Source organism: Euprymna scolopes, chromosome 8 (genome assembly GCF_053919585.1).
Source record: "Euprymna scolopes isolate OS-2025 chromosome 8, ASM5391958v1, whole genome shotgun sequence".
Taxonomy (NCBI): domain Eukaryota; kingdom Metazoa; phylum Mollusca; class Cephalopoda; order Sepiida; family Sepiolidae; genus Euprymna; species Euprymna scolopes.
Genome location: NC_136489.1, coordinates 162317385 through 162342629, shown reverse-complemented (window position 1 = coordinate 162342629; position 25245 = coordinate 162317385). Strand labels below are relative to the sequence as shown.

Here is a 25245-nt window from a genome sequence, read left to right as displayed (position 1 = left end):
GGGACAGAGAGAGAGAGAGAGAGAGGGACAGAGAGAGAGAGAGAGAGAGAGAGAGAGAGGGACAGAGAGAGAGAGAGAGAGAGAGAGAGAGGGACAGAGAGAGGGACAGAGAGAGAGAGAGGGAAACAGAGAGAGGGACAGACGAAAAGAGAGACAGAGGTAGAAAATATTCATAATACTGTCATCCGAAATAACTTTCAGAATATAACCAGTTCTCCAAACTGATTAAAAAAATAACACGCACACATTTTTTATATCATTTGATAATTAAAAAAATAATGATCTTTTGTTATTTTCAGAATAAACCATCACAGCTTTGCACTTTTAAAGAACTCACCGATAGTCAAAGAAATCTTGAACAAAATGGACGAAAGTCGTACATTTCTTCCAATGCCAGTGAAGATTTATCATTATCGACTTTTTTTAATAATTTGAAAAAAATATTGATTGCATAATTTTCTCCAGTGGACCATAATCCTTTGCTACAATCAGGTGATCGCATTTAAAAACCTCTTCCATTAACACGGTTTTGCTACTTCAAAATCGAATCTAATTGAATACAAATGAGTTTATGGATTAAAAGATTTCCTGGAAATAATCGAGGAAAAATTGGTTTTATTGAATCGATATTTCAAATAATGATAAAAATAACTTCAGTAAGTTCGATGATATAAAAGGAAGTCGTATTTCACTGTGTGCGTGTGTGAGAGAGAGAGAGAGAGCTTCTCTGACTAAAACTCTAAATGACCCAAAATGTACTTTACTAGATTTACGTATTTCAATTATGAATGATTCCTAGTTAATTATGGTTAAAAAAAAAATATTTGTAAGCTTCTGGTTATCAAGAATCAATTTAGAGCAGGGATAGGTAGCGGATAGAATTTTTTTTTTTTACTTTCATCCTTAGAACCTAATGTTCAAAAACTGAAGATTTAACAGGTAAAACAGCTGGGGATTAGCCTTTCTATTATTGGAACTGTTGCACATAAATGAAAAGAACCCAGAGAAAGAGGAAAGAGAGCGTGATAGAGCGATGTGGGGGTGAGGGGGGAAAGAGAGAGAGAGGGGGGGGAAGAGAGAGAGAGGGGGGGGAAGAGAAGAGAGGGGGGGAAGAGAAGAGAGAGGGGGGGGAAGAGAAGAGAGGGGGGGAAGAGAAGAGAGGGGGGAAGAGAAGAGAGGGGGGGAAGAGAAGAGAGGGGGGAAGAGAGGGGGGGGGAAGAGAAGAGAGGGGGGGAAGAGAAGAGAGGGGGAAGAGAGGGGGGAGGGAAGAGGAGGGAAGAGAGGGGGGAGGGAAGAGAGAGAGGAGGGAAGAGAGAGAGGAGGGAAGAGAGAGGGGGGAAGAGAGAGGGGGGAGGGAAGAGAGAGAGGGGGAGGGAAGAGAGAGAGGGGGAGGGAAGAGAGAGAGGGGGAGGGAAGAGAGAGAGGGGGGAGGGAAGAGAGAGAGGGGGGAGGGAAGAGAGAGGGGGGGAGGGAAGAGAGAGAGGGGGGGAGGGAAGAGAGAGGGGGAGGGAAGAGAGAGGGGGGGAGGGAAGAGAGAGAGGGGGAGGGAAGAGAGAGAGGGGGGAGGGAAGAGAGAGAGGGGGAGGGAAGAGAGAGAGAGGGGGAGGGAAGAGAGAGAGGGGGGGAGGGAAGAGAGAGAGGGGGGGGGGAGAGAGAGGGGGGAGGGAAGAGAGAGAGGGGGGAGGGAAGAGGAGAGGGGGAGGAGAGAGGGGAGGGAAGAGAGAGAGGGGGAGGGAAGAGGGGAGAGGGAGGGAGAGAGGAGAAGAAGAGAGAGGGGGAAGAGAGAGAAGGGGGGGGGGAGAGGGGAAGGGGGAGAGAGAGAAGAGTTACTTATCAGATGGTCTGATATAAAAAATAAAATCAGCCCAGCCGTTTCGGAGTCCATAGAGAACGAACTCTCACACACACACACACAGACAAATTTCCGTTTATATAATGTATATTAGATACACAAGAACATTGGATAAAATATTTTTGTGCAAAATTGTTTCTTCCTTTAGTAATCAACACCGAATTAATCGGAATAAAAAAAATCAGCACTTTTTGGGTATTGGAATTGGAATCAGTATCGGAAACATCGGTATCAGTTTTCCGATGTCAAAACGATTCTTTCAAATGTTTTTTTGCATTTGTCTAAGGCTTTTTTTTCCATTACTAATGATGAAACAATAATTACGTATTTTTTAACTGTCAGTAAAACTAAAATCTATAGTTCCCCCCTACTCACAAGTGTATTTTTACGTTTCCAAAAAATATATGTACATATGGGTATTTACAGCAATCCGACCCCCCCCCCACCACCACCAAAAAAAAAAAAAAATTATAGTCAAATATTGAAATATGTTACAAGTATCGGAATCAGCTTTTTTCACAATAGGGAAATAATTTTATAGTTAAATATTTATAAAGAGTCAGAACATGTAATCTATTACGGAATCGGTAATTGTATTGGAATCGTCTCTCACTAGTAATCAACATTATCCAAACTAAGAAAATCAGATTTTAATCTTTAAGATTATCTGTCGTAGCCAACCATTTTATTTATTCATTTTTAGGTTGTTTATGTTCAGAAAAAGCGAATTCTATGGAAACATAAGGAAACGCTACAAAAAATGCTATCAACGAAATTGCTCGTGACTGGAACGCAAAAAAAAAAAAAAAGAAAAAAAAAGATAAGATAAAACAATATTCCAAAAAAGTAGATATGTACCAAGTAAAAGACAAAAGCAATTCAAAAACATGAAACAGAGAAGACAAGCTATGATGCGAGACTAACATTCGCTTCATAATCATCTAATGATTTTTTTTTTTTTTTTTTTTTTTAATTTCTTACAACTCCATTTGGATCCTCACGTCATATTGGATTTTTTCTGGAAACTGTTTGGGAAAATAGGATAACGACGATATATACAGGGTGTCCAAAAAGTCACTGAAGGGTTTTCTTTAAATTTGTCTCTATTTTTTAGTGACTTTTTGAACACTCTTATATATAACTAGCGGGGGTACCCGGCGTTGCCCGGGTGTTTCGAGGGGTGTGTGTTGTTTAATAAAGAAGAAAACGGGGGGGGCGTAAACGTTGGTAGGATCGAACCCGAAGCCCTGAGGCGAAGTTTGAAAATAAAATCGGCCAGCCAGAATGAGTTACTGAAAGATGTAGAGCATTACGACGACGACGTCGTTCAGCAAATGAGGTCAATGACCAGGTTTGTTTGTTATAAGCGAAGTAAAAAAAGAAAACTTAAAAACGAATGTTAAAACTTAAGCGGGGGGGGGGGTAATCAAAATATCGAAAAAAAAAACGCAAAAAAAACTAACGTAAGGCAAACGAACGATGTTAAATGTAAAAATCGAAAAACAAAAAAGAAAACGAACACGCGAAAATTTTTTTTTTTTTTTTTTTTTTTTTTTTTTTACACAGTGATCACCACTTATCAAGGCCCGGAAGCCACTCAGGGATAAGGGTTATTGCAAGTACATTAAGTTAGTGAGGAGATTTGCTGAAGTGTTTACTTAAGGGGGCGGTTCATAAGGAATTTGTTAACATTGGACTTGAAGACATCCAAATTGTAGTCCGGAGGGAAGCAGGCAGATGGAACAGAGTTCCACAGGCGTGCAGTTCTAAGAAAGAAGCCTTGTTCATGGAATCCGTGTTTTGATTTAGGCACAGATATAGAGTGGGGGAAATTTTTCACAGTGGATTCAGCAAGACGGGTGTTTCTCGTGAAAGATTGGCGAGGGGGGACCAGAGATTGGAGTTCAGACGAGCATCTGCCATGGAAATAACGATAAAACAAGGACAGGCTCGCAACGTCTCTTCTGTGGGAGAGAGGTTGCAGGGTAGAGAAAAGGGCATCCCCCACTAAGCCACGAAGTCTATTTTGTACTCTGTCAAGGCAGGATAGGCTGTTTTTAGCAGCTCCTGCCCAGATATGGCAACAGTATTCCATCCTTCGACGTACTTGGCTTTTATATAGATAGAGAATTGCATCAGTAGTGAGATATCTTCTGGAGCGGTAGAAGGATCCCACCATATTTCCAGCGACCTTGGCAACAGACTTGATGTACGTGTTCCATTTCAGATCAGGAGTAAAGGTCAAACCCAGAAGCTTGTCAAAACACGGAGCCTCACCCAGACGAGAGCCATCCATCACAATTGATGCCAGCTGGGGATAAGAGCGTTGATGATGTAAGGATAAGAGTTTGGTTTTGGATGCATTAAAGGTAACCAGCCACATCTTCCCCCACTGAACCACGTGCTCGAGATCAGAGGAGAGAGAATCAGAGAGAACTTTGTCATTTAAAGCCTTTGATGTGTTGCCGTAGATGGTTGTGTCATCAGCATAGATGTCAACGAATGATTTAAGTATGTGTTTAGGGAGGTCATTGATGTAGATCAGGAAGAGAGTTGGGCCCAGGATTGACCCCTGAGGGACTCCAGCATGTATTTGTCTCTTTATTTTTGAGTGACTTTTTGGACACCCTTTTATATATAACTAGCAGGGCTACCCGGCGTTGCTCGGGACCGTATAAACAATGAAAAAACAAAAGCAGATATTGAACATATGTTTTATTTTTAGGGGCGAGGAATCTTTCATCTCAAGTTTTAGCGTTACAAACAAACATTTGTCTTTTATATATATAGATAATGACAGGTTTTTTGGGGGCCCCCCTCGAAGATAACTGATCAGTTGACCAACTTCTAGTGGTCCGTTTGACGTGAAATTTCGATATTTGTCATCCGGGTGATGGGGCTTCGATATGATACCAAATTTGTCAAGTTTGGTTCCGTCTTTCAAAAGTTTTAGCGTTACAAACAAACATACATACATACACACAGACGTTTGGCTTTTATATATATAGATGAATCGTCGCTTACTAAGGCTAAAGACCACTTGAGGATGAGGGTTACTAAGATAATATTGTTTATCATCTTACATTGGAAACGATGGTTGGAATGGGGAGAATTTTATTACTTAAAAGGATGTCTACAGAAATATTTGTTTGTATTAGATTTGAACACAACCAGACTTTAGTTAGCTGAGAAACGAATCCCGACAGTATTGTGTTCTATCTTATGTCGCCCACACTTCTCACACTTCCAGCAGGTTAAAAATTAAAAGACAAGAAGTAGATTAAGTCGACAACCTTCAACATAAATACAAGACGACCTGGCTGTGCTAAGTTTGAATTCAGTTCATTCTAGAGCCACACAAAAAACAAAAAAAAACAATGCTACTAATTCTCCACTCTCGGTTATTTTAATCCAAACTGCGAGATTTTTTTTTTTACCCTACAACTATAGAAGAAGGTGGGTTCCCTCTACCGTGCTAGAAAACTACTCACACCTGCGAGTATCATGTACCTCTATTTAGGGATGTTGGCAACCTTCATGTGGTCCCTCCTTTGAGTATCCAATTCTTTCTAGAGCGAACCTGTGGAAAACAATGCCAACAGGATCAGGCGGATTCACACGAATTTACTTTTTAACGTGATTCAAGATTGATTTGTCCGTTTTATGTTATATATCTTCTATTAAAATAAATTCGATTTTTCCTCTGAAAATTCAGTCAGTCAGGAAAATAACCAAACACTTCCTTTGCAAAGCTCCCACATTCACAGCTTACAGCACTTTATACAGCGTGTTTCACCAAAGTATTCCTACAGAATTCCTAGAAAAAATTTCCACAAGTCCCACTAGTTATGTTATTACGATTTGAGTAGATTTTTGTATGAAGTATGTTAATCTTCTCTCTCACTCTCTCTATAGATATATAAAATGAACTCATTTTTCCCCTCTGATTTTGACCTTAATAGGATTAAAACTCAAGACATTTCATGCAAATGTAATATGCACAAACTGCAGCACAATAGCTGAGGTGTGCTATAGGCCTATTACCTATCCACTTTCTCGATAAGCGTAGATTTCTATATTTTTTTTGCTGAGAGTCCATGGCCAAAATCGGTTAACATCAATGGATTGGTTGGTTGGTTGTTTTACAGCATATCAACCCTTTTCAGGTTATTTAATGCCAAATCCAAAGATTTTGAAGAAAATTTTTTTTAATAGAATATATTTGTTGTTTTCACGTTGGTTTCTATTTAACCCATAGTTGGGACCCTAACACTCCGAGTCAGAGTGGACCTGGGAGCAATGGTAATTAAAAGGTGACTCCACACTCCCCAAAGCCCACAAGCTGGGGCTTCACCACTGGATATAGTTTAAGGTCATATCCAGGACCAACATCAATGGAAGTGGTGAAATCTTTTCTCTCTAATAAATTCCTCCTCTTCCCGCCACCACTTAACACCGTTGCTGGTCGTTCACAAGGAACACTTACGAAGGAACACCGGTTTGAGTTTTCATTTACTTTATAGCTGCTTAAAAAACTAGAATTAACTGAAACAAAGGGTTACTTCATAGTTGCTTAAAAAAAAAACAAAAAAAAACTAAAATTAACCAAATCGAAGGGTTACTTATGCCATTTTTTTTCGCTGTGTTTTTTTTCCCATGATTCTTGTTTTTTGTTTTTCTGATTTCTTTTTTTAAAGAAGTTTTACGTTTGTTCGCTGTTTTCTTTTTGTTTTGCCATGTTTTTTTTTGGGGGGGGTTCTTTTTTAAATAATATTGGCTTTATACTTCGCTTATTCTTCACTTGACCCACCCTTACACACACCTCTGAACAACCGGGCAACGCTGGGTACCCCTGCAAGTGTTTAATAAGTTATCATTTAATTTTTTTTTTTTTTTTTTTTTTTTTTTAAATCAGTGAGCGATCTTTAATCACCAGCTTGAATTTATTGCAGAAAAAAAAACAAAAAAAACAAACAAACAATGCTACTAATTCTCCACTCTCGGTTATTTTAATCCAAACTTCGAGATGATTTTTTTTTCTTACAACTATAGAAGAAGGTGGGTTCCCTCTACCGTGCTAGAAAACTACTCACACCTGAGAGTATCATGTATCTCTACAAAGCCGCCATTTGCCCATACATGGAGTATTGTTGCCACATCTGGGCTAGTGCACCTCTAGTTTCTTCCTCTAAAGAGTGGCACTCTCCCCCTAAGAGTCTCTGATCTAATAGATCAGGTACTATCAACTAAGCTCCAACCCCTGTCCCATCACTGCAGTGTTACATCCCTGTTTTATAAGTATTTAAATTGTTTAAACTCACCGCACACATCGACGCACATACTCTCAACGAATTCACGCCCCTTTACTCCTTAAAATTTAATTCATACTCCTTTACTCCTTAAATGCTGGAAATTCTACGACTCTGATTAGTTTTTTCTCTCGAAGTTTGGAATTCATTTCATGTTTCCTACTCCTCTGACCGCACTGGCATGGTCTTAAATAGTAGCCCCTTAAGTTCAAGTGACAATATGCCTTGTTTGGGGTGAACATTAAAAAATATAAGAAAATAAAACCTCATGAAAGCATGTAATTAGTTTTGGAAAAATACATATATGTGTGCAATAATATAAACCTGACATAAATGAAGATTCTATCTTTCTGCAAGACATTTTAATATCGTGATCGATCAGGAGTGAGCATCTTCCATATTGAACAATGCCCTAAGCTAAAACCAAGAATGATAAGATCCTGCAATAGCGAGTCGAATCATCTTACTACAGTTGCGATATCGTGTATCAACGAAAAAAAAAAAAAGAACTGCTTGAACTTCCTTCTTGGATTTTTTTTTTTCCCCCACCACTCTTCTTCATGTTCATGAACTTTAAATAGAATTATGTCACCCTGAGGTGTTGAGGCTCTTTTACTTTGTTCAATCCGAAATCTGCTTGATTCAAACAGGATTCAAAAAAAGTTATTCGCTCCAATTACTCTGCATGATACGGCATAATCACGTTGACACACCGGTTCTTCTCGGATCACCGAAGTTAAGCAACGTTGAGCCTGGTTAGTATCAGATGGGTGACCATTTGGGAATTCTAGGTGCTGTATGTGCTCTCCGCTTATCTCGGCATTTCTTCCCAATCGCCTTGTACATACACTTCACTTGCGACTGGTATTTAACTATGTCGACTCAGGAGAGGTGTGGTTGGAGATTGCGCACCTCCTGCCACAAAAATTCCATGCGCAGGCACCCCTACGTGTGTATCCATAGTCTGTCAAAGACTGAAGGAGCCTACTACTGTACATGTATCGAACGAAACTTGCAGCTCAAAAGGCTATTCAAACTTTGAAAAAACTTATCGACTTTTAAGGGATCATTTTCATCCAATATTCATAATTACTAAACTCCAATCTCTGGTTCCCCTGGAAAACATTCATAGTGAGAACTCATCTGTCTACGACCATTGCAAATAACTTCCCTTTCTTTCTACGGTGCTGTAAGAGTTCTCACGTCCATTTTCATTGTCCGCTGCTAGACATACCTCACAATTTGTATATTCATTGTTTTGCGGACTGTTATCCTCATCTTCATAGTTGTTTCTTCACCATGTTTCAGCCAACTCATCCTCTGGCCTTCTTCAGGTGATTAACTGTGACGGGATGGGAATGCCGAGTCTTGTAACTGTATCCCCAATAATTACATGGTGAACAACAACAACTATGAAGATGAGGATAACAGTCCACAAAATAATGAATGCATAAATTATGAAGCCTCATCTCAAATGGTTTCCAAAAAATAAAAAATTTAAAAAACAAGCCGAGTATGCAGGGTCCCCCTCAATGAGTGAGAAAATTTTTTTTAAATCCAAGGCGTGGTTATTGAGAAGAGTGCAAACAAATGAACTTATAAGCGATTTTAAGGTAATTTTTCTCCTATAATGGCCTCTAGGGGAGAAAATAGACTTATTCCAGAAAATCCGTTCCGGCAAAAATTTACTTTCACCATAACTAATGTTTGTACAGAATTTAAAGAAAAATCGGTGTGGTTATTGATAAAAGTGCGAACGAACGAACAGATGGGCAGGACTGAATTATTAGGTCCAATCCCTCCTTTGTCAGTGGTGGTGGGGGGGGGGGATCAAAATATAATATATAGTACCTCACAATGTCTACTAAAAACATCTTTGTTATATTTGACTAGCTTTAATGTCCACACAATTTCGAGCTGAGTGTTTAATCGTTAGTAGAGGGATACCAAAGATAAAAAAAAAATTAATTAAATCAATGGTACTTAATGTCCAAGCATTATAAAATAGAGATCAAGAGTAAGTGCAGCAATCTAGGATAAGGAGTGGCACTCTCCCCTACATCTTTGTGTAATAATCAATGAAAAGAGGGCTTTCAGGCTGACCTCGACTATAGTTGATCTCCTGTAAATTTAAAAATGTCATGAATGTAATTTTATCCTGAGAGACGAATTTCTAACTGCTGCACTATGCCATACAACCCACAAAATAATAGACAATATGATTATATATATATATATATATATATATATATATTTAATAATTATTTTAGTAGATAACAATGTCAGCTCTTTTCGAGGACTTGTTTCTTATCATTGAGCCCTTTCAGTTGTAATAAAGTCAGTCAACTTAGTTTATAAGCACAGATCGTCATTTTATGATTAGATCACTCTGACTGACGTTAAAAACATTTAATAAGAATTAATGTTTAAATTTCAACTGTATCTCTCGCAGTTGACGATAGCCGAATCGCTCAGGTCCTTGTTAATGAAGCTAGACATGACATCTGTTGCCAGGGTTCGAATCTCTCAACTGGCGTTAATCGTGGCACCCTGCACTGATGAAACACTAGTGTCTGTAGGTATTTGATAATTATTATAGTAAATAATAATTTTTTTTACTATATTTACTATAATATATATATATTATATATATATATATATATATATATACACACACACACACTATTATATGAAAGTCCGTGTGAGTGTGAGAGAGAGAGAGAGAGTTCCTTACTTATAGGTTCCAAAACGGCCGAGCCAATCTTTTGCAAATTTCACACAAAGCTAATTTATATGTCTGGCAGTGTTCTTAGATATGTTTTGTACAGAAATTCATCTGCTAAGTATCAAAAATCGAAAACATCCGATTTTTAAAATAACTTTTCTCTTTTATAGATGAAAAGGAATAATTCCTACAAGGGAATATTTTAAGGTACACCGGCCAGGCGTGATAATAAAATTTCATCAAATAATTCATTCTTTAAAAAAATTATTATAATCTGGAGATATAGTTTTATGGTAGAGCATTTGACTACAGATCGAATGATCTCCTGTTCAAGCCCGGATGTACCTCGCTATTTTATTTTTATTTTTTCTTATTAATGAGTTCAATTTACGATAAAAGAAGAGGTACCATTTAAAATCACTGCAAATCATTTCTTCGTTTGCATATTTTAAAACTAAGCATTAATCAGAAGTGACTTTTCTAGGGCATTCATCATCAAGCCTAAATATCAGCTGACATGATATTGTAAACAAACACAGACGGAATTTGATGAACGACATTATCATTATTATTTTTTTTTTCCAAATCAGTCCAGGCAAATTATTCATTGTAATATATAATAATCAATAGAGGATTGATTCTATAATAATTTATACGCAATCTGCATAAACTGAAATATCATGTTTAAGCATATTGTACAACTGGGCAATGTGGGGCTGCCAGCTAATGTGTGTATATATATATATTTATTGATGTTTTTGTAGTCAGTTGCTATAACTGTTATCCTATTACACACTGAAATGATCTTGTATATCTTATCCTTATTTTATATTAATGTTGCGTGGTAAAGAATGCTCCGGACAGAAGAGAATCTACTGTCTCTCTCAGCAACCTGTTTCATATTAGGAAAGTTTCAGCAAAATGTCAGAGTTCACAAAAAATAAGTTATTTAAAAAAAAAAAAAAAAAAAAAAAAAAAAAAAATTAAAAAAATTATTTCACTGCAGAATATTACTCCTATTATTAAATGAATATACTTGGGAAACTGGTCTTTTTTCCAAAATTTTTGCAGTTATTCCATGAGCCTCACTCTCCCCTGTGGTTCACTTGAAATTGTGCAGCTACCTTTACACAAAGATAACATGCATTCCACCGGTTCGTATGTCAAAATTACAAATAGGCAAAAATCTATAGATTTACAGGCAAAACTATTTCAGAAATAGTCTAAATTCTTGATTTTGGGTTCAAGGGAGAAAAAAAAATGACTAAATTTACGAAAAACAATTTTTTGAAGTGGTAATTTGTGATATTAAATTGATACAAATCAATGACCAATCGAAATATATTTGTGTAGTCATTCATCCTATTTTATTTTTCATATATTATATAAAAATTATCAAGACAATAATAAGCTCCTTTCTGTTCACAAGCTGTTACCACTTTTTTAGGGTTTTTTTCAAAAATAAATGTTTTTGTGTTTTTGTTTTTTTTTTAGACCGTTTTGTTAAATTATTGGTGAACATTATATCTAAGTATTCATCACATACTAAAAAAAAAAAAAAAAAAAAAAAAAAAAAGAAAAAGAAAAAAAAAAGAAAATAAAATTTAAAAAAATAAAATAAAAATAATAAAAAAATAAAATTAAAAAAAAAAAACCTAAAGCAGGAATTTCAAAACTTATATCGACTCCTTTGAGTTGATAGTATTGTATCGCAAGGTCAATGAATGCCCGGAAAAGACATTGATAAATGCTAAGAAATCAATTAAACTGTAGCAGCTCAAAACTTATTTCCATCTTTTTCATCTAAAAGGCAAAACAGGCGAGTGAGTTTTTGTATGTCCAAGAAAGGCTTTTTTTCGCCAGGGTACTCGGAGGGGGCAGGAGGTACTATCGCTTAGAACTTCTTATATACCGTGTAGATCATAATATGTACGAATTGCAAACGTGCATCGCGGCTAGATTTAATTACAGCGACTTTTACAAAATTATTGCTATTTCAGCTTCTCACGTGTTGAATCAATGTCGATTTTCACCATCATATCAGACAATTGCTTTCATTTGGACACTCCCTTAATAAAGGGGGGAGCTGGTTTTCCTCAAAATGTTGGAGAAACAAAACTAAACAAAAGGTGGGTAAAAAAACAAACCCAAAAGAACTACCCAGCAGTTAAAATTAAGTGCAGTCCTCTGACCTAATTAAGTTCGCCGCGCACCTGCCATTTATAAACGTTAAATTGAAATTGCTTTCAGTTACTTTGCTTTCATGGGTGAGTGGATAACTGATCAAGTTTTTCGCCTCAACGTTCTGGGTTCGATCCTACCTACCTACTAAATTTTTTTTTTTTTTTTATTTTTATTTTTTTTTTTCTTTTCCGATTTTTTTTTTTAAAACAGAGTTTGGATCTACCCCCCCCCCAAACGGACACACCTACAAACAACCGGGCAACGCCGGGTACCCTAGCTAGTCTATAATATAAATCTCACCTATCTGTTTAAATGTATGTATGTCTCGCAAAAACTTTCGACAGAGGTGACAGATTTCACAAGATCGGTATCCTTTTGAAGCTCGACCCTTCGGACGACAAATATCGAAAAATTAGCCAAAAATATTAATTCCTTCACCCTCAACTGGTTACTTTTCTATAGGGAGGGGTCTCTTTTCGCCAATATTTTCGAAAGTCATCGCCTCTTTTCGATTGTCTAGCTTTAATTTAAACCTACGTCACTTCCGGTTTGGCGAAGAGCACGACAGCTAACGCATTACTTATTTTTACTTTCTTTTTTTCACTTTCTTTTCCTCCTTCGTGATATGGGTTTGAGCCTGCCTACTACATTTTTATTTTGGCTCAACACACACACACACACCTACAAACACCCAGGCAGCACCGAGCACCTAGGCTAGTCTAATATATAAAATGCAAAATGTGTGTATATCCGCAAAAAGCTTTTCGCATCGGTTAGATTCCACAAGAAATTTTTGCATACTTCCCAGATCCTAATATTTCGCATTCACAAACGGACATTGTCTCTATCTTTTTTTTTTTTGATCGTGTTAAACAAATTCCCACTGTGCTGTCGTCTCCAGCGTTTGTTCGTCTTTTCCATATAAATAAAGCAAAACTATTGGAACCCAACCACCTAGCCTTCAAGCCGAGTAGTATCTGTTCTGTAATTGGTTTTTGGTCAATGTAGGGGAAACCCTTCATACGGAGACAATTACTATTTATTTGGATACTGCCAGAGTTCCCCCCCCCTTTTGGAGGAGTTGGTTATCCGCCACATTAAAAACGACCATATGTCTAATTTGCTTTCCTGGGAGGTTTAAAAACAACGCCATTTTTGCAATGACTATGTTAAATTTCAACGCTTTAGTCTTCGACTCCCATCATGGAGTAGCGGTAAGACGTCAGGTTTTCTTTCACTTTCTTTTCCGCCTTCGCGTCATGGGTTCGAGCATGCTTGCCTACTACCACTTTTTTTTTTTTTTTTTTTTTTTTTTTTGCTCAACACCTCCAAACACCTGGGCAACACCAGGCACCCAGGCTAGTAAGAAGTAAACATGCATATAATAATACAAATTAAATACAGCTGACCGACGAGTCCCCTTCTTGGGTTGAGCACTATCATTAGTAACACACGACTAGCTGAAACCACCGTCAATAATTTTCCCCACTCCTTATCTGTGCCTAAATCAAAACGTAGATTCCATGAACAAAGCTTCTTTCTTAGAACTGCACGCCTGTGGAACGCTGTTCCGCTTGCCTGTTTCCCCTCCTGACTTCAACCTGGATGTCTTCAAGTCCAATACAAACAAATTCCTGATGAACCGTCCCCTTAAGTAATGACACCTTACCAATTCTCCAATACGATTGCTACACTATCCCTTTGATTACTGTACACACAATAACCCTTATCCTCGAGTGGCCATCGGGACTTGATAAGTGGTGAACTCCATGTAAAAAAAAAAAAAAAAAAAAAAAAAAGATAGCTAGCTAGCTAGCTACTACTACTACTAGCGTAATGGAAAACTCTTTGTGAATAAACAAATGGAGCACTGTATAGTGACTGATCAGGTCTCGATGCTTTATCCGATTGGTGTTGTAGCATTCCACGCTCAGTCTGGAAAGTTTCCCCACAAGTAGTGCATGGTTAGTTACCAGGGTTGTGCCTTTTGGTAATATCTTTGTTCAAACCTGGCCTTTATTTCTGCCTCCATTTCTGACTTTCTTTTGTAAAGATTACTGCTCCAGCAACTTTGCTGCTAAATCTTCTCAATTTTTTCGTGTTCATATTCATTGCCCTTAGGTGGTGCTTTATCGCATCCTTATAGCAGAGTTCCTACGCACCAATCTTTCTGTACCCATTTCCCAATTCTCCATACAATGCGATTTTTGGGATGCGATGTTTATATAAACCATTGACTTGCCAATAGCACCTATCTCCTAGTAGAGATATTAGAATCACAGATTAACAAGGGAAGCATGCATGTGTTGAGGTAAGCTTATCACATGGTTCCTAACTGCAACTATATGCGTTAAGCCATGTTGAACCTGGCCAGTACTAAATGGGTAACCATTTGAGACTTCCAGGTGCTGTATATGCTCTCCACTTATCTCGGCATTGTTTGCAGTCGTCCCGGACTTCTCCTTGCCACTGGAATCAAACAATGCCGATTCAGGAGCGGTGTGGTTGAGGATTGCGCAACCCTTGCCTCACAATTACACACGCCGCTGTCCCTACAGGGGGTATCCTTTGTCTTTTGAAACTGAATGGAGGCAAATACATCAATCGATCAATCGGTAGGAGTAGTATTGGTACTGGGTGAAGAATACCTCCTTCGAAATTATTCCAAAGGACATGTCATAATTGAACCTCGAAATAAGGCACAGAGGGAAAAAAATGTGAATAGACAAAAAAAAAATCTGAATAGACAAAAAAAAAATCTGAATAGACAAAAAAAATCTGAATAGACAGAAAAAATCTGAATAGACAGAAGAAAAAAAATCTGAATAGACAGAAAAAAAAATCTGAATAGACAGAAAAAAAAATCTGAATAGACAAAAAAAAAATCTGAATAGACAAAAAAAAAATCTGAATAGACAAAAAAAATCTGAATAGACAAAAAAAAAATCTGAATAGACAAAAAAAAAATCTGAATAGACAAAAAAAAAATCTGAATAGACAAAAACAAATCTGAATAGACAAAAAAAAATCTGAATAGACAAAAAAAAATCTGAATAGACAAAAAAAAATCTGAATAGACAAAAAAAAATCTGAATAGACAAAAAAAAATCTGAATAGACAAAAAAAAAATCTGAATGGACATAAAAAAATATCAAGATGAAATTAGAAAAAAGAAAAGTGGGAAGGGGGCGTAGATTTGGAAATCTACAAAATCATTCTAATTCTTGTTCTTGTATCACAATTATGAAAGGCAAAACAAGATTGCAACTAAAAATAGACTAACACGAGAAATCAACTTTGGCTCGTCGTTCTATTTTACCACTACATCTGCACAAAAAAAAAAAAAAAAAAAAATGGCGCTTCTACACTATTGGGACGAAATTTTGGAAATCGTAATACTGACTTTTACATGTTAACAATGGTATCTACGTATTCTACGTATCTTTAAGATGATTATATCCAAAAAGTACGAAAATGGATAAGGTAGAAAATTATTAAAGAAAATAAAAATAGAATTTGATGAAAACGATCATAAGACATGGAAGAGTTCAAAAGGGAGATAATTTTCCATTTCGACTTAACAAAGATGGCCGATATTTTTCACCTGCTAACGCGATTAAAGTTTTTTTAATAATTCAATAATATTCAGGTAATTTCGACTGTAATTTGGAAGATACGATTGTAACTAGCTAGAATTTACAAAAAAAAAGAAAAAAAAAATTTGAAACTTAATCTGAAAACTTCATTTACCGACTACAAAATCTCGACCAATAGTGTAGAAGTGCCAAAATTTTTATATAGACAGTCTTCAATCTGTCTTATCTCAGTTTGTGCTGTCACTCATTCTCAGACGCTCGCAAATAAATTCAATTCCCCCGCGCATTTTGCACAAAAAATAACTTCTTCCAGCAACGACATAATTTCAAATATGCCCACACGTTTTTCTCACAACAAAAATAAAATGAACATATTTCTGGCGGACGTAGTTGAAGACTGTATCACGTGACACAAGCGACCAATAAGAAACTTTAGAAGATTGTCTTTTTAACGCTTTTCCAAAAACCAAAATATCAGCAGTAGCAATCTTGCGTTGGAGCCGGTCCAAAAAGTATTTAAACGCATCAAACATTCTTTCTTCACTCCTTTTTCCATTCTCTCTTCTTCTCTCCTCGCTCCGACGTGACATGAGAACATGCTTCTTGTTTTTATCTTATCGTCGTTTTTCAAAGCTGTCGAAACCATAATTACACACGACACGCGGGCATTCAGAAATCACTTATGCACATACGCACCCATTCCGTAGATTTTTCTGCAAGAATTAATAACAACGGATTACCTCCCTCGTGTGGCTTCTGAATAAGGCGAACTTCGCCAGTTAAAACACCTTGAAATAAGGACATTTTTCACACAACTTTCACCTTCTAATCTTATTACTTCAACGAAGGACTTTCATCTAACATTCTAATCATGATTTCTCAAGAACCTTTACCGATCGGACCTTTGCTTGTTCATTTTTTTTTTTTTTTTTTTTTTTTTTGGTGAAAAATAAATGCGGTGCATTCTAAACGAGAAGGAAGTGTCATTTTGTTTTATTCCTTTTTATTATTATTTTGTTTGGGGCAGAGAAATTTAATTTCACTTAAACTTCTTTCCCTCTACAGGTTAAACATGTTTATGGAATTCTTGAACAGCTCAAGAAACGTTTACTTTTTTGTTTTTATTCATTTATTTATCTATCTTACGTTTTTCACAAGATAAGACTATTCAAACAAAAAAAGGAAAGGCAACGTAAATATTTGCAACTTTAGAATAAAGGAAAAAGATTAAGAAAAATCCCACTTCCTCCCATTCGGTTGACAAAACATTTAATGGCTGTGAAATAATTTGTCCCCGGGTAACAAAAATGCAGGTGTGATTAAATCTCTTTAAAACAATACAGCACAGGATTGGTGTGAAAGTCAAACAGAAAATTTAGGATTGACGGAAGTTAAATAGTGTTAAGTTAGAAAAAGAAAAGAAAGCAAGTGAATGAAAAAGTTATTCATTAAAAAGATCTGCTTACAAATTAAAAAAAAAAAAAAAAAAAAAGATAAACACTTAACATAAAATACCATATAAAGTTACATATATACATATTAGCCATCAAGTATAGGTGTGTGTATGTGTGTGTGTGCGCATGCGCAAATGTAATGTCTAACGAGTAGTACAACTGCCACTTCCTTAGTAAGAAACCAGACCCGTTAGAACATGTCACCTGTATGTTCTGCTTTGAAAAAAAAAAAAAAAAAAACTATTAATCTACAGGGTGGAAGTGCCCTAAAGCAGACAACACTATAGCTTTATTTTAAAACTTTTATTGACAAAAAAGAAAAAAAATGTTAATTCAGGTAACTTGATCATGAAATAGAGCTGACATCTATTCTATTGAAATGTAGCCGCTTTCAACCTCAATCACTGCCTCTGTACGAGTCCAAAACTATGAGCATGCCTTTTCCACAAGCGCCGGAGGGAGGTTGGTGAATGGCGGCGATAAGGCTGGCTTTGGTATTGTAGGAGGTCATGTTGATGATGTTCACGACGTATGACCAAACAAAGTAGTCCAGCAGGTTCAAGTCGGGGGAGGAGGGTTAATCAAGTTAATTGTGACGTAAATAAAGTGAACATACCTTTCCTTCTTTAAACAGCTTTATTTGTGGAAGGTATATATTTACGATGACAAAGAAACAAACGGACTAACAACGCAACATTTTATCAGAACACAAATTCACGTCTATTTGCATGTTTACATGAACAGGAAATACACCAAAGAGAAAGGGCACCTTCGCATTATGTTCCTTTTATACAAAAATCAAAGGGAGATAACTCAGTACCTAATTTAAAGTCCACATCATCAGTTAACAGACAAACGGAGGCAACTGCTCACAGTTCAAAGGACACAATACAAATAGATCGTCAACACCAACAGTAATAACACGCAGAAATTAAAACGTAATGTGAACAGACATCCCGTTGCTCAACTCCCTACATAGTGTCCTTGTAAACGTTGTCCCGAACAGTAGCCCCTTATGTTCAAGCAGCAATATACATTTTCGTGGTGAATAAGAGAATATATATATATATATATATATATATAAAAGAAGTTATTTTCATGGAAAGTGTTCAACTGAGCTTCAATCTATGGTCCCCCCTCGCCAAACTTTCACAAGAAACACACGTCTAGCTGTACACACTATCAATAATTCCCCCCCACTCTTTATCTGTGCCTAAACCTAAACGTAGATTCCATGAACAAAGCTTCTTTCTTAGAACTGCATGCCCGTGGAATTGTCTTCCGTTTTCCTGCTTTCCGGCTGACTACAATATGGTTGTGTTCAAGTCTAACGTAAATAAGTTCTTGATGAGCTGTTCTAGATAAGTTATCAAATTTACCAAATTTTCATTACTAATGATTGCTATATTGTCCAATGTCTACTGTACACTCTTTAGCCCTTATCCTTGAGTGGCCTCTTGGCCTTGATAAGTGGTGATGCCTATGTAAAAAAAAAAAAAAAAAAAAAAAAAGTTATCATTGTGACTGTTTGCTTGTGGACAAACTTTATTGACTTAACCAGCATAGTAATTCAACAGTACAGTCGCTTTTTTTGTCATCACACTTAATAAGCAATAACCGATATCCCTGATAAATGAAACCTGATCACCGTTCTTTACACGACAATGACAAACTATTCAATGCTGGGGATTAATCCGTTCTCCTAACAAACTGTCCTTTTCAGGATGATTCTCCTCCATCTATCAGATTGTCCTTCCACCACAATACGATGGGACATTTTTCAGTTTGGCAAACTTCAACACTTTGATGATTGCCATTATTGGAGAAGCGAGTTGACTTGACACTCAATCTACCAGTAACTTACCCAAAAAATTTACTGCTTCGACTAAATAAATGAACCATTTTAATATTTTACTAAATCCTGTATTTATCCTTTTTTTTTTTTTCTCTCCTTGCAGTGTTATCTTAAAACTTATAACGATAATCGACCACCACAACACTCAACAAACCAAATTTAAATTTTGTTGAGTGCATTATATTCACTTATACGCTAACACCATTATTAAGAAAGGTATCAACCTTTCCAAGTATTGGTTTATTTATTTATTTTACACACTGTGTCACCATTTATCAAAGTCCAAAATAAGACTGTCAGTTGGATACGACTGGTAGAATGAGGTGAACTTGACTACTTAACAAGTATTTACTAATATTGGACTTGAGAATTACCGTGTTTTAGTCAGCTGGAAAGCAGCCCCATGGTATTTTGTTTCACATATGTGAATTTCTATAAAAGAAATTTTATGGAATTTCCATTTGCTCTTTGGTACAGAAGAAGAAAGGAAATGTTTTTTTTTAGCGGTTCTAAGTTGATCAGTTCATGCTGTAAATGTTTTACAGGACGGAACCAGAGATTAACTGTAATCAAATACCTTGGACGCGCAGTAGTGTTTTGACATAAAATAGCCCACAAAAGGATTGCTATGCTAAAAAGAACAGCCAAAAATATTGCACATATCTGAGTCAGAAAGTTAATGTAAGAATTTTTGTTAGCTTTATTGAAATGAAAAACTTTTAATGACTATTATTTCATGAATGAAACTTTATTAAAAATGAATGAAACTTTTAATGATTATTTCGAATCCTCCGATTAACCGTTCCTTTTTTTTTTTTTTTTCATCTCGTGGAAAGTGGGCGTCGTATATGCACATTCAAGTAGGTCGATCTTTAACTTTTTCTGAATATCAAATATGCCCATGTGGAAAGAGTTAGTTATTGGTATAATGAAACTAAATTGGCACCAATTTTTGAGGAATTACTTTTAAAGATTGTTAAATGAAACTAGCTGAAAAAAAAAATATATATATATATATATTTCGTTTGTGAATTTTTTTTTTCAATGTAAATTGATATGCAAAAATTGCTAGAAAAATGGTTACATCACTCCATTCCAGTTCCAGACGACGCAATCCTGTATAAGAGCCAGGTACGCTCTAAAATAGAATATTGTTGCCCCCCCCCCATTTTCACCCCAAACAACTTTGATGTAGGGAGCTACTATCACAAGTTGCAGAGATACTATGTAGGAGGTTAAACAGCGAGATGTCTGTTCATATTACACTTGAAATTCTGCATGTCAGTACAGTTGGGAAAGCAGGAACCCGGAAGGGAGTTCCAAAGTCTAGCAGTTCTGGAGAAGAAACTATTAGAGTAGAAGGCTTTCTTATATCTAGGGATTTCTAATGTGTAGGGGTGGGATTTTGCTGCTTGTCGGGGGGGTATTTACGTCAAGGGAGTACAAGGGCTTGTAATTCATCAGAGCATCCACCATTAAAATACTTGCAGACCAGACAGAGGGATGCAACATTTCGTCGATGGAACAAAGGTTGAAGCTTAGATGACAGTTTAAGACCTATCAGGTTGGCAACTCTTTTGAACTGTTTAGGAGCGAGAGACAAGTAGCAGATGTACCATCCCAAATGTGACAACAGTACTCCATACATGGGCAAATGGTGGCCTTGTAGAGATACAGGATACTGTCAGACATAAGGAGCTTTCTAGCACGGTAGAGAGAGCCCACTTTCTTCACAGCGGCCCTGGTAATGCTCTCAATTTATCTGTTCATACTCATGTTCCCTGTAAACATTAAACCGATTTCAGGTAATGTATCTTTAACCATAGCTGCTGGTGGTTGAGAAGGTTTCTTGTAATTATTGAAGGAAACAAGCTTATTCTTGGCAGCATTGAATGTGACCATCCATTTTTGTCCCCATTCCACTACAGATTGGCAGTCTTGGCTGGGCAAGAGCTGCTCGACACACCCTATCTAGCCTTGGTAGAGTTCAAAACTAGCTCGAAACCTAGTAGTGATGTCCTTTACTCTTCTCTGCAATCTATTTCCCACAGAAAAGACGTTACGAGCCTGTCTCTGCTCTATCGTTATTTTCATGGTAAGTGCTCGATTGAACTCCAATCTATGGCTCCCCCTTGACAAACTTTCACACAAAAAATACTCGACTAGTTACAACCACTATATATGATTTCCTCCAATATCTGTGCCTAAATCTAAACGCAGATTCCATGAACAAAACTTCTTTTTCAGAACTGCCCCTCTGTGGAACACTGTTCTGCTGGCCTGCTTCCTGGTAACCTTCAAATCCAATGTAAACAAATTCTTGTTAAGCTGTCTCCATAAATAATCAAATTCTACCCAAACTACACCATTAACGATTACTACACTACCACCTTACATGCATTAACCCTTACCCTCGAGTGGCCTTTATAAGTGATGAACCCCCCCCAAAAAAAAGTAAATAAATAATAATCTTTGAAACTATAAAGTCAAACCTTCTTAGAATTAGTGAGTCAATTGCTTCTATAAAAAAAAAAAAATAAAATAAAAAAAATTGCTTGAAATCCACCAAAATGTTGAAGTTGATATGTGTCTGAATCTGAAACCATTACTTCCCTTTAATACTTAATTCAGTTTACTATTTCAAATTCCTTTTTTTTTTTTTTTTTTTACATGGGAATCACCACTTATCAAGGCCAAGAGGCCACTCGACGATAAGGGTTAAAGAGTGTACAGTAGAAATTGGACAATATAGTAATCGTTAGTAATAGAAATTCGGTAAATTTGTTAACTTATATGGAACGGCTCATCAAGAACTTGTTTACGTTAGACTTGAAGACGACCATATTGTAGTCAGCTGGAAAGCAGGAAAACGGAAGACAATTCCATAGGCGTGCAGTTCTAATAAAGAAGCTTTGTTCATGGAATCTACGTTTAGATTTAGGCACAGATAAAGAGTGGGGGGAATTATTGATAGTTTTTTTAGCTAGACGAGTGTTTGGCGAGTGGGGGGACCATAGATTGAAGCTCAGTCAAACACTTTCCATGAAAATAATGATACAGCAGAGACAAATTCGCAGCATCTCTTCTGTGAGATAGAGGTTGCAGGGAAGAGAAAATGACATCTCCTACGAGGCTATGAAGTCTGAATTCAAAAAATTTCAAAATTCCGTATGTTCACCAGAGTGGAACACTCTTAATTTTAAAGCCTGCAAAGTGGTTATCCTTTGTCCTGAAAGGCCTTCTATAACTCAAAATTCAAAAATTTCGACCCAGTTGAGACATGGAAGGAGGAATGGAGAAACAATACTCCCAAAGTAGGGGACATCTTCCAGGTTTTTGCTGGTATAAGTAGTAAGAAGATAAGAACAAGATACTACAGGACTGCAGTAAACAAGAACAGATGGAGACCAATGGACTCCCTAATCTGGCCAAAGTGCAAGGAAGCCCTGCTCAAGACAGATCACTTGATCCTACAATATCTAGTTCTCTGACTAGAAGAAGGCTATGCTACAGCCCATCCATCTGAACACAATTTCTCAGACCGATGGACTCCCTAATTTGGCCAAAGTGCAAGGAAGCCCTGCCCCCTCCCCCAAACACTTGATCCTACAATGTCTAGTTCTGCGACAGCCCATCTCTCTGATTAGAAAAAGGCTATGCGACAGTCCATCTATCTGAACACAATTTCTCAGACTGACTAAAAAATAGTGGTATAGAGGTCTAACCCATACAACACTACTATTTCACAGTAACGTACTATTTTTCGATGTTCAATTCATACAGGGTAGTATAATGTCCGTTCTGTTGTCATTGTACTATCCTCCCAGGTATTACCCTTTTCTTTAGGATAAGTGACAATGTAGTATATGCTTGTTTGTCTTAATATGGAAAAAAGAAAAACAATTTCCATTGCTTTTCCAGTGCAGTAGACTATGCTGAAGTCTTTATAATAAAAAAAAAAAAAAAAAAAAAATGAACGTACTGATGCGGAGCATCAAGGAAAGTCAGTGCCGTTTTGATAGACATCTATTGCACGAAAAAAATGGTATCGAACGGCACCTCTTAGAGAACAAAACTGATGGAAAGAGAGCCAGGGAAAGGCAAAGGATAAGGATATTGGACTGGATTTGCTGTGCAGGGTAATGGGTGTCAACAGTACCATCAGACTCTGAGAACAAGCAATGGACTGATGTCTATGGAGAACACTAACAATGATTTCATCTACGGCACAAGAAGATTATGTTTGGAACCAACTGCTTAAAAATGTGCACCAGTTAGAAATCCAGTTTTTGGTGCCAGTAATCACAATACGGCACAATGAATGAATTATGATTATACGGCACAATCACATTGTTGCTTAACTTTAGTGTGTCAATGAGGCTAGCCAGTATCAAATGGGTGACCATTTGGGAAATTTAGGCACTGTATGTACCGTGCTGATTCGTAGAAATGTCCAGGTTGGTATCTGGAGGCTCAATGGGGGAGATGCACATCCTGGATCAAAATGGAAAACTACCGTCTTTACTCGTCTTCCCGAGATAACCATGGCTCTACAGTTTGGTGAGCAGTGGTCGTCAACGCTGTTAAAACAGCAGAGCCGCTGATGATGAATCACAGAAATATTCGATATACAAAAAAAAAAAAGGTTAAAAATCGACCTACCCCGATACATGCGAACAACAAAGATTCAAACGACAGTGTTGACGGTAATAAACATCAATAAGAAATGCCGCAGTAAAAATGTGAAGGTTAACAAAAGCAGTAAGTGTCCACAGCAACATGTATATATAAAAAAAAAAAAATCAAATGTTTCTAATTGGTCAAACAATGAACAATGAGAATTAACATTGAATGTATTGAGCCAAAGTCGGTCATTTTTTTTTTTATCTTCCATAGACGCAGAGAGATCCTGTCACAATAAAATTATCTCCCTTACCCAAAATCAAAGCATGTTTTTATTAGTTTTACTAGCAGACCACTCGGCGTTGCCTGGTCATAAGTATGTTTAAATATATTTTAATTCATGCAGACGTTTTATATTATTACAGAGCCAATTCGCTATCGATTATTATATTGTACTGAATATATCTATATATCTATAAAAGTGTAAGTGTCTGTGTCTACATTTCCCTACACAATAACTGTCCATTTTCAGTCTACAGACTCGAAATTTAATATACAGGGTATTGAGATTTGGGAAAATCTTTGTAATCCGTTTTCAGCCAGAAATTTGGCTATTAAGGGGTCAAAGTTCAACGATTTGACCTTGGAGAACTCTACCAAACTACTCCGACAATTTTTGGGTATAAACTATTGAAATTTTAGATATAGGTTCCTTGGACATGTATCTAACTTAATAACTTGATTTGAGCCCAAAACAACAAATGTTAAGGGGTCATAATAGGGGTCAAAGTTAAAAAAAATTTGACCTCTGTGGTAACTACCAAATTACTCAGACAATTTCTGGCCTGAACATTCGAAATTTTACATAAAGGTTATTCAAAGATAGGGCAAGTTTTTTAATCGGTTTGGGTCGAAAATTTGAGCTACAAATATATAAATGTATGTATGTATGTATGTATGTATGTATGTCTGCCTAAAACTTTTGACAGAGGCAACGGATTTTCACAAGATTAGTATCGTTTTGAAGCTCGACCCTTCAGACAACAAATACCGAAAAATTTGCTAAAAACATTAATTTCTTCACCCTCAACTGGGCACTTTTCTACAGGGAGGGATCGCTTTTTTTTTTGCCGATATTTTCAAAAGTCATCCCCTCTTTTTGATTGTTTAGCCTTAATTTAAACCTATGTCACTTCCGGCTTGGCGGTAGTTGTAACAGCAAAGATGTCACGTTTTTCCCCCGTTCTTTTTCTCCTTCACGGTACAGGTTCAAGCCTGCCTTCCTACTACCACTTTTTTTTTTTTTTTTGCTCAACACACCTCCAAACACCAGGGCAACGCCGGGCACCCCTGCTAGTATTAATGATTTCAAAAGTTGAAATATAGATATAGATGACTTGGATACCAACAGCTAGAATCGAAACCAAAACATCACGTGCTCAAGCTTTATTTATTACTGTCTCAGCTAACAGATGAATAAGAAACCTTTATTAATTTACTTCAACATATAAATGTATATTTGTGCATGCATAGAAGTAACGCCTGAAAAGTCTCAATTTTTTCTATTTTGACTCTTTAGCAATTATTTCACCTGTTAAAAACCAAATTGAATTTGTTACATATATATTCCTTATATATCAAGTTTTA

The 25245-nt window shown here is 36.7% G+C and overlaps 1 protein-coding gene and 1 pseudogene across 4 annotated transcripts in view; one reads left to right on the top strand and one right to left on the bottom strand.

Moving 5' to 3' along the window:
• Positions 1 to 25245, bottom strand: part of LOC145284013 (phosphatidylinositide 4-phosphatase SAC2-like) — a 697431-nt gene that overhangs the window by 557806 nt on the left and 114380 nt on the right. The window lies entirely within an intron of this gene.
• Positions 7848 to 7964, top strand: LOC145284128 (5S ribosomal RNA; annotated as a pseudogene).